The sequence below is a fragment of the Rousettus aegyptiacus genome, unplaced genomic scaffold (assembly GCF_014176215.1).
Source record: "Rousettus aegyptiacus isolate mRouAeg1 unplaced genomic scaffold, mRouAeg1.p scaffold_m13_p_2, whole genome shotgun sequence".
NCBI classification, from domain to species: domain Eukaryota; kingdom Metazoa; phylum Chordata; class Mammalia; order Chiroptera; family Pteropodidae; genus Rousettus; species Rousettus aegyptiacus.
Genome location: NW_023416295.1, coordinates 17,979,306 through 17,999,176, shown reverse-complemented (window position 1 = coordinate 17,999,176; position 19,871 = coordinate 17,979,306). Strand labels below are relative to the sequence as shown.

The 19,871-nt window shown below is 34.8% G+C and overlaps 1 protein-coding gene and 1 pseudogene across 4 annotated transcripts in view; one reads left to right on the top strand and one right to left on the bottom strand.

The window, feature by feature from the left end:
- The window catches only part of SPAG16 (sperm associated antigen 16), a 695,163-nt gene that overhangs the window by 221,279 nt on the left and 454,013 nt on the right, over nt 1-19,871 (top strand). The window lies entirely within an intron of this gene.
- On the bottom strand, nt 10,212-10,760 carry LOC107513398 (annotated as a pseudogene).

The window sequence follows — 19,871 nt, the reverse complement described above, 5'->3', positions numbered from 1 at the left end:
AATAAGGAACTTAATCAAATAATAATAACAATAATAATAAATCTGTATCAGTCATAGTGACATGCTGTTATAACTTTATAGTTATAATATCATATGGTTTGAAATTTCATCCAATTCTCTAAGACAACATACTTGATCCTTTTGTGATTGGGTTTTGGAACAAATAAGGTAATTATTCTTTTAAGAAGTTGTAATCTAAAATCACCCAGGTCTCAAATCCTGTTGCTCATAATATACCTTCGGAATGACAGTCTCTTGTTTTATGCTGAAAACTCTCCCTTGTTTAAGTCTGCAAGTACTTTCCTTGTCTCACCTCTGCCCATTATCAATTCTTGCTTCTCTCTCTCTCTTTGCCTCCAGCTACAGAAAAGCTCACTTGAGGGCAGAGCCCAGTCACTTCCCAGAGTGCTCTGGGAGAATGCTGCTTCTGCCTAAATTGCTTTCTTGTGGGTTCCCAAAGCTATAAAACAGAACAGTTGTAAATGGACATTTCCTTTTGGTTTTATCTCACTAGAACCCTGCTCTTTGAACACAGAAATGGGTGGGTACACCCTATGCTTCAGCTTTTCAGCCCAGATCCCATCAGGACATTGCTTGGGCCACAGGTCCTTTCCCTAGAGCCGCCTCCTGGTAGGACTTGGAAGAGGTTTAGGTAGAGGCTGCAATGGAGAATGTACACATTTCTGTCTGCTCATAACCCTTTCCTTGCTTCCTGGCTCCCTGCTCACAGGCATGCACCAAACATTCTCCTTGGTCCTCCTTAATGGAGGACTCATTCTCTGAATGCAAAGCAGCTCTTAAAAATGGAGAGCTGGAGGTCCCTCAGTTTCTAACATAGAGCTAAATGTCAGTTTAAGCTTAGTCTGAAATTCTATGACATGAAACAGATTTATCAGTTTGCTTAACATTATCTATATATACTATAATTATTGAAAACTTCTTTTAGTGGAAACTAGATTAAACATTTTTTACTTATAAATTTGTTTGTTTTTCTTCTTTCTCTCAGAATTTGGGTCGCTAGTCCAAAAACCAGATAATAATTGAAAATTTCTATTCTTTTTCAGTCTTGCAAATCTGGTACTTCAGAAAATAGATCCAGCCAAATAAATAGTACACTTTGATTTTAAATTGTACTGCTGGTTCTGATGCTAAGAATAATTGTAATTTTGCCTTAACTTTTTTTTTTTTCACTCCAGACAGCATTGAAACTGTAAATACGTTTAAAAATAAAAAAAATCTATGGATAAACTATTTTCTCACTTTCTAAATCTTTTGTCTCAATTATATTTCACAATTCACCATTGCTCCAATAATGTGTATATATTTGCCATTTTATCTGTAATGAGAATATTGGTAAAGTTACCTTGGACAGGATGTATCCATTAATTTTAAGGCTGTGTGATGATACTTAGGACTAAAAAATTTAAATGAACGTGATAAGGATATTATTTTAGAGAAATAGAGTCTTTTTAATTTTGTGTTTGTTTGTTTTTTGACAAGTAGGTGAGATACTAAAGATAAGATGCCTGGAATGTAGAGTCTAGATGTTAGGGCCCTCACAGAAAGCACTTACATGTAAAAAGGGTGTAGAGCCAGAGGGGAGATAGATTACTCAGGGAGATCACTTCATAAACTATAAATGTCTAACCAATGTACTGTATACTTGAAACTAACGACGACAACAACAATAACAACAACAACAACAACAAAAAGGTTTTTAGTCACCTCCTATTCACCTTGTTGGGGAGAAGGATTTTCACAAGGCTTGTGGAGATGGCCAAATGCACAACACACACAGGACACTAGACAAGTGAGATCTATAGCAGATGATCATGTAAACTGAGAGCCTAGGGAAGGAGGACACAGCACATCACTCTGAGCCACGTGGGGAACAGAATGGACAACGGGGGCAGGGGAAAGAGACTTTATATTGTTAATAGAGGAAGGTGACCCTTGACTCCCAGGGGAGGAGGTGGTTGGCTTCTTTCAGTAATTCCAATATTAGCAGGAAATTCAAACCTGCAACTCAGGGATAAGCAGAAACTGCTCCTAGTCTCTTAGATAAAGACACCTGTTTACCAGTGGAGCTTGGAATTGGGCCAGTTGAAGGCCTCTTACTGTCATCCGATGTCAAGGCAGCACATGATATCAAGCCTGAGTTTCAAGCCTTTCAACACAAAATGACTTCCATGTTTTCTTTGTTTATGAGGAACAAATATCTTCTCTGATAGTTAAAAAAAAAATGATGTTTAATTATAAAAGGCAAAACAGAGATCATTGTGGGAATCCAAGGCCCAAAATTATGGGAAAACATCAGGATCAAAACCCGCCGTCTGTGTGTTCTTGAAGGATGGTCTCTCCTTCCCCCTTTGATGGATGATCGACTCAACTATGTATTTCTAATCCTTCTGCATATTAACTCTTCTGAATAATTTTGGATGCTTCTCATGAGAGTCACTGTCTTTAGCCTTAGAAGCACTTGACTTTCGAGCTCTAATGTCTGCTAACAACCAGCAACCTCTTTCTATGCTTCTAGTTCAAATTCTTAAGAAAATATCTGATTATCTTAGACTATTGCATTTTCTCAAAGGTGTTAACACCAATCCAAGTTATATGCTATTACAAACTTATGAATGAGTTACTTCTGAGAAAGACATCCACTCTTACTATGCTAAACCTTAGCTAATGTAAATGTGGGGACATATGGTAAAACATGGCTAAATGAAAGAGCAGATACTGAGAGAATAGATTTACTCAGCAAGGAAAGATACTGGAAGACCTTCTGAAACATACATAGCACAATACGTCATAGGATCAAATCAGTTCTCCTTTGCAGTTTTCTCTTTCAGAAATTAAAACCATAATTTCTCAGCCACTGAGTCAAACTGGTGAATCAGCCTGTCTTTTCTTTCCTTCTCCTGCCATTCCCTCACCTTTTCTAATTTTGATGTACTAAATAAGTCATTTTGTTTCTTAATGTTTTTCTCTTCCTTTGAAATATACAGCCATTACTTTGATCCTTTCCTTTCATCTTGGGTCTGTTAAAGCTCTGCTCTGACACCTCCAGACCCTCTACTGTGTCAGCCCATACTATACCCAGCCCAACTGATTTTAATGCAGTACCAATTTCAGTAGGTTGCCTTGTACAGCTCTCTATCCCTCCAGAATTGTCCTCAAAGCAATACCTTGGATTGATTTTTGTGTTTTTATGTAACTGCCCTATTTCTTGACAAAAGGGGAGCTGGAGAGAATTTTACATTTACATAAAAGACTGGAATTACTGGATAGGAGATCAAGATTAAAAAAATAATAATAATGATAACCCTCAGAGTAGAAAAATGGACTGGCTTTAGTATGACATATCAACAACTTAAAGTCACAAATTAAATGGTGAATCTCAACAATAGATTTATGATCTTTGCAGAAAATCTCAGTTTTTATGAGTTTTAAAGAAAAACTCCCTTGTTGATAAAGGATAAGCACAACTTTTTATTACAGTGAAAACATAACTTCTCATCTTTTTAAAAAAAATCTTTGACTCATTAAAACAACGAAGTATTTCCTAGGCAGAAAATCACCTAATACGATCTGATATAAAATACAAGTTTGAATTAAATAAGTAATCACGATTTTAAATGCAAAGTATACATTGAAAGATACAGATATACATTAACTATTTAATTTAATGAAATCAATGAATTATTTTCTGAATATTTGCTATTTTACTTTGAAACATATTTTTGTATCACCTTATTTTTAATTCATAGGGAAAAGCTATATGTGTGGAAATAAAATCTTCTGAGCTGTAGAATATGGTGTATTTTAGCTTTTTTATGCCATATTACACATTCAATATACATGTATACATGATTTGGTAGATATTCAGCAATGATACATTTTGAGAAACTAGTACTATAAGCAGCTTTGGAAAAGTTTTTATTTAAAATATTTTTTAAAATTTGAACAAAAGATTCTTAAATATTTCACTTCTCTTCTAAGTCTATAAGGATTAACATTTAGCCTATAGAAATTTCAGACTATTTTAATTTCAAATCTAGGAAGCGATCCTGTGGTGTTTTAAATATATAGTCTTTCTTCAACTTTATGAATTTGTAAGTGCATAAAAAGAATTCATCCTGACTCTAGACTGACAACATTGGATTGACAGCTGATAAAAGTTGTCAGAATTGCCTATCATATTGAAATTAAGGAGGACAAGAAAGCTTGTAAAAGCTTTAATTTATCCTGTCAATATTGGCATTTCATTAAAGATTAAATAAAGCAAATATTCTTGTTAATAAAGCTCAAAATATGTCAGTTCTGTCACTAAAATGTGTGACTTGTATGTTATGTTGTATGTGTGTATATTCATGATAAAGAAATGAGATGTCGTGTCTTCTTTTTAGTTTATACTAAAGGCGTGCAAAGGAATGTAGAAGATTTTTAATTAAAATTGGATCAGAGTATATGCACAGCCAAGACTAATTTTAATATTTACCAAAATCTGAAAAATAGGGAACAATATCTGTTTTCTTTGAAGTCCTTTCCAGAATCGATTTTATACTGAACTTTCCTACTGATTCACATATTAGGACAAAATTAATTTCATTTAAAAAGTGAAAATAGATCCCTTCATGTGTCTAGGTTAGTACAATATAAGACAGTGAATAACTTGTTAAAGTTCTACTTAAATTAATATAGTGGCTCTTCTTGTATAGCAATAATAAAACATTATATGTGTATATACATATAAACATCTATGTTACTTGAAGTGATTAAGAGGCAACTTATTTAATTAAAACTAAGCTTGCTCATTATGTAACAAATATTTATTGATTATGTACTATGGTCTCTATATTCTGCAAGGTGATGAGGATAAATGGTAAGCAAAATGGACACATTGCTTATACTCACGGTGTTAACAGTTTATTGGGGAATACATTACATAAATATTTCTACCATGCAAAACTGCAGATCTAACAAGAGCTATGAAGAAGAGGTTTCCAAGATTATGAGAGTCTGGTAGGGAATCTGACATAATGAAGCAGATCAAGTTATAAAGAGGTGACAGTTGAGTTTAGATCTGAAAGATTAATAGGAGTCATCAGAGCAAAGAGTCAGAGAAGGGGTCTGTCCGTCCAGGGAGAAGAGCTGCATAAAGGCTCATTAGTAAGACAGAGTTCAACCATTGCAGGGACTTTTGTGGGTTAGATTGTGTTACTTCCTGGTGAAGTCTAAACCCCAGCACTTAAGGACCTGGCCTTATTTGGAAACACAGTATCTGCAGATTTAACAGTTAAAATGAGGTTATTTTGGTAGGACTTAACTAAATATTACTGGCGTGCTTTAAAAAGGGGAAATTTGGACACAGCCATTCACAGATGAAAGACTGTGGGTTGAGACACAGGGAAAAGATCACCATCTTAAACCAAGGAATACCTGAGGCTACCAGAAGCTTGGAGAGAAGTCTGGTCTGGAATGGATCATTTTTCTGGCACCTCAGGGGAGGCATAACCCTGCCAACACCTTGATTTTGGACTTCTGGCCTTCAGAACTGAGACAATGAATTTCTGTTGTTCTAAGCCACCCAGTTTGTGACATGTTGTTACAGTGGCCCTAGGAAACTAATACAGGAACCAAAAGCACATCGTTGTCAATGAAAAGGGAAAATAGCACAAGCTGATCTGAAGAGAAGATGGAACAATAGATAGGAGCCGGATCACGGAGAGTCTCGAAAGCCACTTTAAAAGTTTTATTTTTATTATCAGCAAAAGATTTAAGCAGTCCAAAAATGAGATTATCATAGCTTAGAAAGAGTGGTGATTATGCTTATGAAGAAAAGTCAATGGGAACAAAGAAGTGAATTGAAAATTATGAGAACGCCGAAAGAGCAAGCTTTCGCAAGGATATCACTCTTAGAAATTCTCTTGTCTTCTACCATTAATTTTTTAATCTGTACTGGATCATTTGCCTAAGTATCAAAGCATACTGCTACCTTTCACCTATTTCTTTTTTGGTTATTGATACCAGATTGCTTGAGATACAATCGACATATAATGCACATAGTAAAGTGTGAAGTTCAATATATTTTGGCTTATTTATGTAATCATAAAACTATTACCACAATCAAGATAGTGAACATATCTAAGCTCTATAATTTTCTAGTGCTCCTATGCAAAAACTTCATCTCTGGTAATATTCCTTTCTCTGAAATCTATTTTGTCTAATACTAATATAGCCACCCCAGTCTTCTTTTGCTTATTATTAGCATGGCACATAATTTTCATCGTTTAACATTTAACTTATTTGTGTCTTTGTACGAAAGTGGGTTCATTCCAGACAGCAAATAATTCAGTCCTGCTTTCTTATCTAATCAGGTGATATTCGCCTTTTAATTGGAAGTGTTTAGTTCATTTACATTTAATGTGACTGTTGGCATGGTTAAGTATTAATCAACCGTTTGCTACTTTCCATTTGTCTCATTTGCTCTTTGTATGTTTTCCTCTTTTCTTTGGCTCTTTTGGAATGAATTTTTATTGTTCCATTTTACATGTATCATTGGCTTCTTAGCTATTATACTTTGGTTATTTTTGGTTGTTACTCTTTCATGTAACATTAAGTGATATAGCACTTTACATATAAGTAATTTATGGGAATAGAATTCCATTTCTCTTCTCTCTACTTTGCTGTTATTATTCTCATTATTTTACATTTGTTAAAAAACTCACAAGTCAATTACCTTTGAATTATACCTAAATATTAAATTCTGAATTGGTTTTGATCAATATGGTTTTTTCTTCATTATGGTTTGGATTTTCTTGCTTCTTTGCATATCTAGTAATATTTAAATTGTATGCCAGACATTCTTATTTTTACCTTTTGGGTGTTTAGATATGTTTGTTATTCTATAAATATTCTTTACCATTATTCTGGAAAATAGTTTAGTTACTTAAATACAGTTTGATTCTTTTTGGTCCTTCTTTAAACATTTAAACTTTTGTTAAAACAAGCAATAGTTAGTTCTGGGCTTTTTTCTGTTCCACAACCAAAACAGGATCTTTCTGTGTACACTCTATCCAATATACCTATGAATTATGAGGTTGCCTAGTCTGAAAACCACTCACTGTTCCCAGCCCTGTATGAGCTCTGTGTATTGTTTCCTCTACTCCTTTTCAGGTCATTATTTATTTTCACGGCCTTAGGTAATTTCCTCATGAACATTTACTGATCAGTACCCAGCTGCAGATGTAAGTTGGCATGTGTGCAAATCTCTGGCATGTCTTCTCTGTTGCTTTCTCATTTTCAGTTCCTGCCCTACAGAGACCAGCCACCTTAGCCTCTTTAGGTTTCTGGCTCTGTCTACTCCTGGAAACATTGTTTATGCTTTCTTTACATTGCTCATTTTGTCCTTTAAACCTCTTTCAATCTGGCTCTCACTCCCTCTGAAATTCTCGTCAAGTCACCAGTGATCACTATTTTATTGAATCTAGTAGTTGGCTTTTGGTCTCAGTGATCTGGCCCCCATAGTGTTTGACCTCATCTTTTACTAATTTCCTCCTCTCTCAACTACACTTATTTTGAATTCCTCAAACACAGTACGTATGGTTTTACATTAGAGCATTTACATTCCCTTAGCTTGAAATGGGTTCTCGTCAGATATCTGCCTGCACAATTCACTCCCTTTTTTCAAGACATAACTTCTCAATAGACCTGATTACCCTGCTTAAAATTGCAACAACTTTTTTTCTTTCTTTATACCCAGTCTCTAAAGATGACCCTCAATGAACCTCGTGTAACCCTTGCCCCTCGAATCTGAGCTGGCCTGTGACTTGTTTGTAACCATAGAATGAATCAGATATGACAAATCTACAACTTCTGAAGCTAAGTCAGAGTACCTTCTTTCTTGTCTTTTTTTTTTTTTTTTTTTTTTTTTTAAATACTAGCTTACAGCTTTCAGGATGGTCACTTGACAGTATTCTTTTTCTGAGAACGCAGGCTCCATGCTATGACACCAGTCACATGGAGAGGCCACCTGTAGGCACTTTGGTCAGTAACTTCAGCTGAGCTTCAACTGCTGACCATTTGAGCAAGCCCAGGCAAAAACCTTGGCTAACATCTTTCTGCAAGCACATGAGAAACTCAAGTGAGAACCAACTAGCTGAGCCCGCAGTTCAAGTACAGTACTATAGAAGGCGATAGTAAATTGTTTTAAGCCACTAAGTTTTGGAGTAGCTTAAAATCAAGGATGACTAGAAATCCACTTTGCCTTCTTTAAAATCCCCTGCTCTGCTTTTTCTATTTTCCCTGAGCTTTTACTATTCTTTAATATACTATATGATTTACTAATTTATTATTTTCAGTATTTATTTTTTGTCTGGTTGTTTCTACTGGATTAAAAACTATAAGAAGGTAGCAATCATTGTCTGTTTTCTTCTGTGATATATCTCAATTGTCTAGAACAGTATGCCAGATACACCATAGAGATTCAATAAATATTTGTAGAAAGAATGAATGGATAATGCAGTAGGCTATCATAAAATGTTAAACAGAAGAAATTTTATAGATTACCACAAGTTCACCTTAAATATAGCACATTCCTGAAACCAAATGCTACATTAAGACATCAACAAATATTATAGAGCATCTTCTAAATTATAAGTAGTGAACTGAAAGGTAACTATTAAGAAAAATAAAAACTACTTGAAGTCACTTTCAAATATTCAATAATTTAAGACTTTTGGTAGTAATTTTATATTAATGTTATATTTTATGAAGTTATAATGAACAAAAGACAACCTTTTTAAATTCAAAAATAACAAAATTTAAGATGAAAAGCATATAGCTATTAATTTTCAATAGAAGGATTTCAAGCTGTACCTTTTTGAGTGATTCAAGAGTTACATAGTTGGAGTTATACATGTTTATTAATATCGGTTTGGCATTATTTAATGGAATGTCTGCCAGAGATTGATTTGGACTTGTGCACAAAATACATAAAGTATATTTTTTAAAAAGAAGATAGAGATACTGATTTATTGTGTTTAGTGTCCAAATGTAGCTCAAATTGCTTTTTGTGAGAGTAATGTCTTACTATTTCTTTAAATATGTTTTATCTTGGAAATTATATTTATTTCTTAGTTAAGTAAGTGATTCATAGCCATGAAGAATGGCTATGAATTTTTAAGGAAAAATACTTTTTTAAGAATGTTCATGAAAGACCCTTTTAAAACTACATATCTGAATTTTAAAACATTCAAATGGGTTTATTTTTGAGTATATAACTAGAATTTTGATATTGTTGTAAAAAGGATCATCGATGTTTGACTTATAATTTATATGCCAACATGCATTTTTAAGCAAACCGTAACAAAGCATGCTTCTGTAAGCATAGAATTTATGTGACTTTTATATTAATCCTTTGATTCCTTCTGAACTTGAACATCTTACCAGATCTGATTGGGCTGTTTATCAATTCTCACACTCAATGAATTCAGTAGTTGTACACATGCAGCTTAAAGCAATGAGGCATACTTTTCAAAGGTGTTTAGAATCATCAGTACAGATAGACATTACAAAATCCACATACGAAATTAAGATGTCATAATATGAATGAAGGGCACAGGCTAACATTTAACCTGAATTTGGAGCAAAACCAAAATTAAGACCAGATTCTACTTCAGCACACTGAAACTCAAGTTTTATTTGTTTGCTTTGTAGGCAGAATCATTTCTCACTTGTTTACCTTTTCACCATATAACTTGTACATTCAAGAAAACAAAATTAAAAACAATGACATTAAACAAAAATACATAATGTAGTTTCTAAATAATTTACAGTTTTTTTTTAAGCGATGATAGCCGATTCTAAATCAACATTACCCTTATCCTATGTTCGTTTTCTTATGTCATGATAACTAAGTACTAAGTCAAGTTAATAAAATGCCAAATTGCCCCTGTGGAAATAAAACTTCACATAAAGAGTGACTTGAGATTATTTAGTCCTCGGTGGTAGAACATTTCTTTAATGTGAAGATGAATCATTGCTTTCTCAGTCTTTATTTTTTTTTTTATTTCAGAACTGCCTTTAAATATAGACATCATTTAAAAATGCACATTAACTGAAAGTTGTCCAAGGAATAGGAGCTGGAAATAAGTTAAGGGCAATTAGGAGAACTAAAATTGTCCCAGAGAAGCTCTGAGGATCATGCTTCCTTAAATGTCCTTGATAACCAATCTGACCTCTTCCTTAGTGAACATGTAGAAATTCTGGCCAGGCTGCATGGTGGCTAGCTCTCTGTTAGTTGTATTCAGCTTCTCTTCCATTACCTGTTTGAGGATGATGAGCAAAGACTTGATGGCTTCTTTCAGTGTCATGGACTTGTGGTAAACTTTTTGCAAGGAGCTCTTGGCGTCTTCTGAAGCAGAGCCCATTGTTCAAGCATCACATCGTACCAAGGTCCCAGACTGGTTCATTTGAAGGAGCTGAGCTTTTTCTCATCAGCTCCTCCAAATAACAGTGCTACTCCAAATAGACAAGACATGGCACCCAGGTCTGCATCTTCTTCTCCAAACTGTAGAGCCAGATTAGACACAACCTGGATTACACTTTCCACTGTCATTGTCTCATTGTAGGTGGACCAGTAATTCTGTGTCTCCACTCTAGCTTTATCAATTAAAATCTTAGTATCAGCAGTAGGCTCACTCATGGCATAACCTATCTGATCATGTCTTCACAATTCTCTCAATGCTGCCTGGCTCCATGAGTGGGAGGTAATTCTCTTCTCCATAGCTAGGCACACACCCTCTGGTATCTGGATTCCAGTAACCATAGAACCAAACTTTATACCCTCAATGGCGCATTCCACTTGAAATCATTTTCCTTAAGGAGAACAAGTATTCATACCCCTGCTGTACTCAAGAGTGAGGAATATGACAAGTGCTTCTTCAGCTTCGATTCAGAGAAGCCAAAGTCAAATGGTGAGAATGAGTGAAGTGGAGATAGCGGAGACTAAAGTTTATAAGCCTTTAGTGAGACGGCTACTAATCGGCTCTGCCAGAAAGTTGCCATGCTGGAATGTGGGCCCAGGGATGCTAGGCATTTGGTTCATGCAAGAAGCCAGAAATAGGGATTTATCATGTCAAATCTCCTAAGTAATAAATATTGAAATTTATTTTATTCTTTTGTGCCTGTAAAAGACAAAAATAAAATAAAATAAAATAAAATAAAAAGAAAAAAAAGAAGAGAAAATACACACACAGATATTTATAGATTGAATTTTACCAGTTTGAGATCAACCTTCTCCTGTAACTTGTTGATACATGACCATTAGAAGGACCTATCCTAAATTTCCTCACTTCTCTCACCAACCAACTTATATCTACACTAGCAAAGTAGCATAGTAAAATAATAATAATAATAATATAATAATATAGTAATAATAAACTAAAAATAAGTAAAAGCTGTATTTCTATCTAGGGTGAATACCTTTAACCATGCTCATTAGACTATCAAAGTATGAATGTTTCATTCATTCATTTATATCTATTTGTCATTTACTTTGTGCCATGCACTATTTTAGGCTTTTTGAGCCACAACAGTAAATGGCACATATTAGGACCCTATTCTCAGAGAGCTTATATGCTGTTGGAGGAGATGATCAGTTAGGAAAATGTAATTAGTTTCATTTAGTATTAAATGCTTTGAAGAGTAGTAAGACAAAGTGATATATAAGATAGTGGGTCCCTGGGTGGGTGCTTTTATATCAGGTGGGCAGGGAGGCTTCCCTGAGAAAATTACATTAGATCAGAGATTCGAATGACAAGAAGGAGCCAGCCATGAGAAGGCGTGAAGGAGGAGCATATGACTTTCTAGAGAAGAACCAGCACATCAGTCCTAATTTGGGAAAGGACTTGGTGTGTTTCAGGAATAGACGTGAGAGCGATGCCACAGAAGCCAAGAATAGAAAGGAGTTCAAAAGAAGCAAATGGCCAACTGTTTAGCTGAGAAGTCTATTAAAACAGTGAAATAACCATTGAAGTTAATATGGAAGGGGCTCATTTGTTGTAAGAACTACCTCAGTTGAACAGCAGTCATCTGAGGAGAGAATAGGAGGTAAAGGAGAAGAGACAGAGACAGTTGACAACTTTTCCAATAAGTTTATTGTGAAAAGAAGCTGGGACAAGGAATGATAGCTGCAAAGCATAGTGGGTTAAAGAGGGTTTTATACAGTAGAAAGATTCTAGAATATGGTGTTAAGATTGACTCAAGAGAAAGACTGATGATTCAGGAGGCACGTTCATGAAAAGATGAGCAGTGGTGGGAGTTAGAGCACAAATGGAGAAGTCATGAACAGGGATATTACATTTATTTGAAGAAAAAGGCAGGTGTGTGAATAGAAGTTCAATTTCACGTATGTGGGTAAATTTTGTAATGAAAGAGAAAATTTTAAACTGTATCTCTTTTATCAAGGTCATCATTTGAGAGGGAAGAGTGAGTGGTTAGGAAGTAGGGCTGGACAAAGGAGAAGGCATGAAATATTTTGGGTAGTGTCAGTAATATACAATGTAGTGGGGGTTGCAGAGCAGTGGAGAATACCATGTCATTTACGGGCATGTATTTAGAGTGAGAGAAGACAGCATTATCGTACATTATGAAATTTTCCCTATGTAGTAGGCTGAATAATGGTTCCCAAAGATATCTAGGTTCTAATTTCTGGAATCGGTGAATATTTTCATATGACAAGAGGAATTTTGTTTAAATTAAGGTTCTTGAGATAGGTTATTTTAGATTATCTGTATCTGTTCTAAATGTAATCACAAGTGCCCTTAGAAGAAGAAGGATGAAGGGTATTTGATTAGAGAAAAAGAAGATAATATGACTAGAATAAATTTTCCTTGTTTTAAACCACTAGGTTTGTGGTAATTTGTTATGCAGCAGTAGGAAATTAATAAACTCCATCAATTAATTAATTTCCTTTGCATCTTTAACCTCTCCCTTTTTTTCAGGCTATTTCCTATAAACGTGTTTACGTGCTTTAAGAGTCTTCTTAAAAAAAAACAAAAACAAAAACAAAATTCTTTACGTTTAGCTCTAGCTACCATCCCCTTAATAGTTCTTTTTATTAATATATAGTTCTTTTTATTAAAAGTTAAAGATTTTAATTTTTATCTTCTCCTCACCTCTCATCTATTCTTTAATCCACTGTCAACCATCTTTAACCATTTGCTCTAGTAAACTGTTCTCAGTATTCAGAAATGGGCGTTTATTCTTTACTCCAGTGTACTCTGTTAACTTCTACTTTTCTCAGCCTCTTTGTTAATCAGTTGATTTTTCTTATTCTGGTCATTTTCTCCCCTCTTGGGTTTTGTCACACCACTTTTTTCCCCCTGGTTACTCTGTCTCTTCTATGTTCATTCTTCTTTAGTCTCCTTATGGGCTTTCCTTTTTAAATTTTTTGTTCCTTTAGTGTTCTTAACATAGCTCTGTTTTTTTTTTTTTTCCCTCATTCTATACTCTGTTCTTGAGTTATCATATCTATTTCCAGAACTTCAATTACCATCTACATACTGATGACTCCAAATTTTCTATCTCACACTCAAAGTAGTCACCTGGCCAGATACACTCCATTCTTCTATACCGTACTGTCACAATGAGATGTCTAGTTGGAATGACAGTTCCTATTGTCCAGCTCCACAGCACATCCATACTGCACTGCAATGATGGAGTACATTGGATCTAGAGTCACTGAACTGTATTTGAGTCTGATTTTATTCCTTTCTTTCCTGAAATAGCTTTACTATTTCACAAATTAAGATGATTTCTCATCTTAATTTGTGAAATAGTAAAACTCCTTTAAACTGTGATGATTAAATGAGATAATGCACATCAAGTACAAGGCATAATACTTATCATACAGTATGGGATTAATATATGTTTACAATTGTTATTGCTGCTAGTTTTCTTTTCCTTTCTAAGTACTGTATCTGCTGGTAATTCTACCACAGCACTCCTATTTCCTACCATTATTGCTATAGTAGCTTCTCAACTCTTCCACGATTTATGGTATTCCCAGCCAGTCATTGCCGCCCCCACTCCTCTTTGCATTTTTCTTCATCACGTTTCCTGTCACTCTTGCATCTCCTTTCCATTTTATTTGAGTCTTTTTGTCACTCCCACATTTATTTTTCCATTCTCTTTGTCTTCTCTTCCTTTTTTTTTTCTTCACCAATGAACTTAGAAGTCTTAATAGTCCAGACCACTCTGTAAGACATCTTCTTCATTGCCAGGTTCTGTTTCTTCGTTTTCACATTTGCTGTTTATTTTATTATTATTTATAGTAGAGATGGGAAGAGAATGACTAATAACAGCCCTGTAGGACTCCTTTAACTGAGGGCAGCCCTGGAAAAGAGGTTTCCTTGAAATACCTTAGTGGCAAATCATTTGGCAAACACTAACGGTATGTGCTACTGGGACAGTCATTATCTATGGACTGCTATAGTAGGATGCCTAAGGTGCTTGTGTTAAACAAACCTAGAATCTACGAACTTATGTGGCATGGCCCGCTGAAATCATCATGTCCCATTCCTAGTATAAACTAGGATATTTCAGGCAAAAATAGCTCCCAATTATGTAAACCATGTGTTCATACATTTATCTCTTGGAGGCTTTATTGTTAATCTGGGCCAGTGTGTCCTGATTGATAAGGAAGGCCTGGGAGATTGTGTTAGTCATTTCTGGATATTTCCCTGCTTTGTCTGTGCCATCGAATTACACATATCCTTGAAATCACTGGTAAAGCTTGATATTGGGTATGACTTGTGGGAGTCTGATTTGACAACTAAAACCTTTGCATTTCTTCAGTAGATATAGCAGCATTCCAGATGACTTCTATGACTAAAAATCTTTCTAATTATCTGAGAGAATACTGGGCTATGATTCCAACACAATTATCTGTAGTAATTCCAGTTCTCATGGAGGCAATACATTATATTATCGTATGTAGCTTAGTAAAAAAACATGAAATACATCATCAATCTCTACGTCTTTGAGTCTGTATAATGCCATAGGAACAAATATCAATCTGACCAATGATTTGCTATTATAGAATTCACTAGAATTTTCAAGTGTTAAAAATTAAATTATTTATTCATTTAGTCTCTAACTACTTAAGAAATCATTCCCATCGAAATAAATACGTTTCTTCACTGAATTAAAAATGAACCAAATTTACAAGTAAGGAATAATGTTAGCTTACTTTCAAAACATCCTGTCTTCTTTTCTCATTTGTAATCTAAACTATTTGGATTTTATTTACAATATGTAGAAATATAAGATGCCATATTTTGGTATTTTTATTTTTACTGTTACAATGAATATTACATATTTCTCAAGTGTGCTATTTTCCAGATAAATGTGTATTCCATTATATTGTAATTAGGACTACAACATTTCCTAGAATATTGCTTAGATCTTAATGAAAGGATAATCATACTACAAAGCTTTATATTTTGGGCATTATATTTTTTTCTCTCATTCTTTTCCTTTGTAGAAACATTTTTTATTCTTTTGCATCATGTAGCAAATGGAAAACAAAGATATTCTTTGAGAATGAGACTGAGTGTCGCCTGTTGATAAGAATTTGAATATCAGCATGAAGACCCTTTTCTGTCCTCCTCTTATAGATTTTTAACATTCTCTATTTCCTTTTACTGAAGATTCCTTGGATATTTCTTAACATAGCTTTTATTTCCACATCTTTTTAAAATAATTTACATGTAGAGAGGATTACAATGTACAAGGACTTGGGAATAAATCTGGAAAACCATCTGGGTTCAGAAGGAGAGTTGATATCACTTACAGGATAATAAAAATAATAGCCCATTTTCATATAGTCCTTTTAACTTTTCAAAATTATTTCATCATATAATGATATTTCTAATTTATAAATATAATAATCTACGACACACAGAAGCTGAGATCTCAAGATATTCCAATTTACTGAATTATAACAGAAAACAATTTGACAAAAATAAAATCTCAAAATGGATTTTCTTTTGGCCATCTTTTGAAAAGGCTGGTCATTTTCTTAAGTGACGTAAATCAAGAAGATTTAAGATGGACCCTAAATAAAACCATCTCCTCGTGGGAAGTGAAGACTGATAATAGTGATGGCACCCAGATCTGCTGAGGAGGCTCTTCCCTGGGCTTTGTCATGGACTGTGTTATTGTTCCCCTTTGTGCTTCCCCTTTTCTCTGTGGGAGGATTATGGCTGTGCACAGTTGACTCAGGTGTACCCATATAATGTGTTATAGTCCATGAGATGTGAGAAGAAGTGAAGGATATTAATTCCTGGTAGAAGCTTTAAGAGGCAGCACATGTTTTGCCATTTTCCCTCTCTTATGGTGAGAGATATATTTAACATAACAAAACTATAGCCAACCAGAAATGGACTTGTATGATGAGTAAGAAATAACATTTTATGTTATGAGTCACTGATATTTTGGAGTCATTTGTTACTGAAGCACAACCTAGACTAGCTTGACTGACGTGTTTGTTCAGATTCTTGGGAACTTGATTATCCTGTTCTCTAATGCTGCTACTCTGTTTTTAATATTCTGACCTAAATGTGATAAAAAGGCACTTTTTTTTATTCTCTATTGCTGAAAGAGAACCATTTAAAAGACTACCAAATCTAGGTGTCAGGAAAAATTTGAAACAAACTTGCAATCTAGTATAATTTCCCATGTTTTTAATGATTCTCTAATTCTGCATGGAACCCAGGATAAACCATCAATAGAAGTGCAGTCTTTTGTTCCTGCTCTCAGCTAGCTTTTGAGTGGCTCTTGCCATCTGTGGCAGACATTACAAAGATGCTCAGATGAGCCATCCCTTCAAGAAAGGACTCATCGCCCAGCTGTGAGGACCATCTGTTAACTCCTTCGGGTCCACCCCGGCTTGAGTTGAGGCCATGCTCTACTCATAGTAGCTTCACTCAATGACTAAGGCAGAATGTCGTGCAAGCACTTAGCCATTTTCTTTCAACAGGGGACTTCTCCAATGCATAATCTTTACTCTGAGGCTCTCCATTGGGCTGGCAGAGACTTTGTTAGATCTTCATTGCCATCTGGCAATTCCTGCTGCCCAATCTTGTTTCTTCCAAGATATTACTTTCCAAGATATTTTGTAATCCTGACTTTGGGTTGGCATCTGCTTCCTAGAGAAACAAACCATCACAGTTTTTGCTTTATTTTGGGGAATGCTCTCCTAGGTATTAAGTTAGGATCAAATAAATACGTGAATAAATGAGCGAATAAATGAATGCTTGCCCTGGCCTTATCTTCCCATGGCTATTCTTCTCAGGCTTGTATCCTGTCTGTGTTTTTTCACTGGGCAGCTTTACCATCAGCAGGATAATCATGCTTTATTATAAAACAGTAATTTGTAGCACCTATATAATAATATATTTAAATGTGTATCCTTGATTTTGTTAAAATTTTGTAATGAAATGTTCTCCCTGATAATTTTCGCAGGTGTAAAATAGAGATTTTAAAAGTTACTACCCCGTAGAGTTGCAAAAAGAATTAATAGTTAATGTTTAATAAGTGCTCACTTCTGTCAGGTTTTACATGCACAAAGTTGTCTTAGTTCCTCAGCAGGGCAAATGAGGATAAGTGCCACATAGCTAGTAGTATTAGGTTGGTGCTGAGACTGGAGCCTCGACAGAGTGACATCACAACTCAATTGCTTAACCAATCTGCTCTACTCCTTTTCTCAGTGAGCTCTGTAAAGAACGTAACGACATGATGGCCATAGATTTAAACTCACCATTTGTTAGAGTAGGCATTCAATAAATGTCAACCACTATGACTATTTATTCATTTTCAAAGCTAAGGAAGAAAAAAAACTGAATAATTCGGACATAAAGAAATAAAGGACCTTTAAAGCCAATTTAATGAATTTGGACTTTATCTTGAGAATTATTGAAGAGTATTAAGCAGAGATTGACGTTCAGATTTACATGTTAAAAATGAGTTCTCTTTGTAGTATGCTCAACGTATTGAATTTGGCCATGAATGGAGATTAAAAAAAAAATTATAGAAAATATCCTGAATAGAGGTGAAGGGCACCTTAGCTATGGTAGTAATAAAAAGACTTGAAAAAAAAATAGGAAACTCCAATTATAGACTTGGCCTTGCCACTAAATTATCACATTAGTCTGGACATTTAATCCATCTGGACTTCAGTTACTAACTTTGGCAAAGGAATTATTTGAATGAGGAAACTGCTAAAGTTTTTTCAATTGTGTAATATCTATTCTGATAGAGTTAGGGGGGAGAAAGGGGAAAGGGAAGGAGGAGATGGCAAAGGGTAGAGGATTCACGGTCATGAATATAGTAGAAAAGGTTTGGGATTAACTTTGGTTTGTATTCTTTGTGCATTTATGACATTATTAAGACAGTTTCCCCCCCCCCCCAGGGAAAAATCTAAATAAAGTGCATTTAACATCCAGCTTTAAGTTCCTTTACCTCTCAATTTACTTTTAAACTCCCTTAACCCAATAAGCATTTATCTAGTCTTTGAGAAAGAATTTATAACTCCTTAGAATTGTCACTTAAATTTGAAAAGATGGTGTCAATCATAGTGGGGGTGTCTGTAAGTTTGTGAAAAGCATTAAGCAAGCTCCCAATAAAACCAACTTTTTTAAAAAAGAATTCTAGGATTTCTGCAAATTCTATAAACTTTGGCAGTCAGAGCCAATAGATATTTACCATAATATGTAGTGACTTGAGTCTGTGTCTCAAGCAATACTGATAATTGTAGAAAAAGTAAGGACACTTGCTCCTTTTAACTCTCTTTTGCTTTGGAAAATTGTGTTGCTTCTGCTATTGACCTGGCAGAGTAAAGTGGATCATTTTGGGAAATGCTGCTGCTGTGTGGCTATTGTGAACTACTGCAGTGGTGATTTCCAGAGTCACTGCAGAGCTGAGGTGGCAGGGTCACTAGGTCTTAGCACTTTCAGGGCTCTTTGTCAGTTCTGCCGAACAGTTGACATCAATTTCAGGAGGCAGAAAATTTCAGGGACTGTATTTTCACTTGGCAAAGCTTCAGGAGAAAATTGTTGAGTGAATAAAACATCTACTAATTTACCTGTACTTATAGGACTCCATGTTTCTTTATTTTTCTTTATTTTTTAATTTTTTTAGGTGAGGCAATCCTTGGTTGACCTTACAGATTGCAAAGATCTTGTTAGTTTATAATCCCTTATTTATTTTTATTTTTTACGCCTACAGCACCTGGTCTTCCTAGGAAGGTACTAATCAGGGCCAAACCTGCTTAGCTTCTGAGATCAGGGCTTGTTCAGGGTGGCATGGCCATAGACAAACTCCATGTTTCTTGAGTGTTGAATTAAATGAGAAGGCTAAAATAGTTGCTTTAAAATTTGTGTTTATTATCATTCTAAAAAAAATCCAGAAAGAATCCATATTTTATTTAAAAGTATCAGTAAATATAAACAGCACATCCTGTCTGAAACTCTGAAAGTCTTCTATTTCATTTTGCCTTTCTGTAGTCTTCTACACAAAGTAGCCAAAGAGATTTTTTTGAAATGAAAATCTGATGGCATTCTCTGTTTAAATATCTTATTGTTTCACTTATTAAAAAAAAAAATCAGTAAATTCATTCATTAACTAATGGTATGTAAGAAATCATACCCAAACTTAGTTGCTTAAAACAACAAAAATTGGGTTTTTTTTTTTTTTTTGCTCACAATATCTGTGAGTCCACATTTCAGGAGTGATTTGGCTGAATGGTTCTGGCCTGAAGTCTCTGAGTTTCTGTTGACTTTTCTGAAGCTGCAGCTACCTGAAGGCTT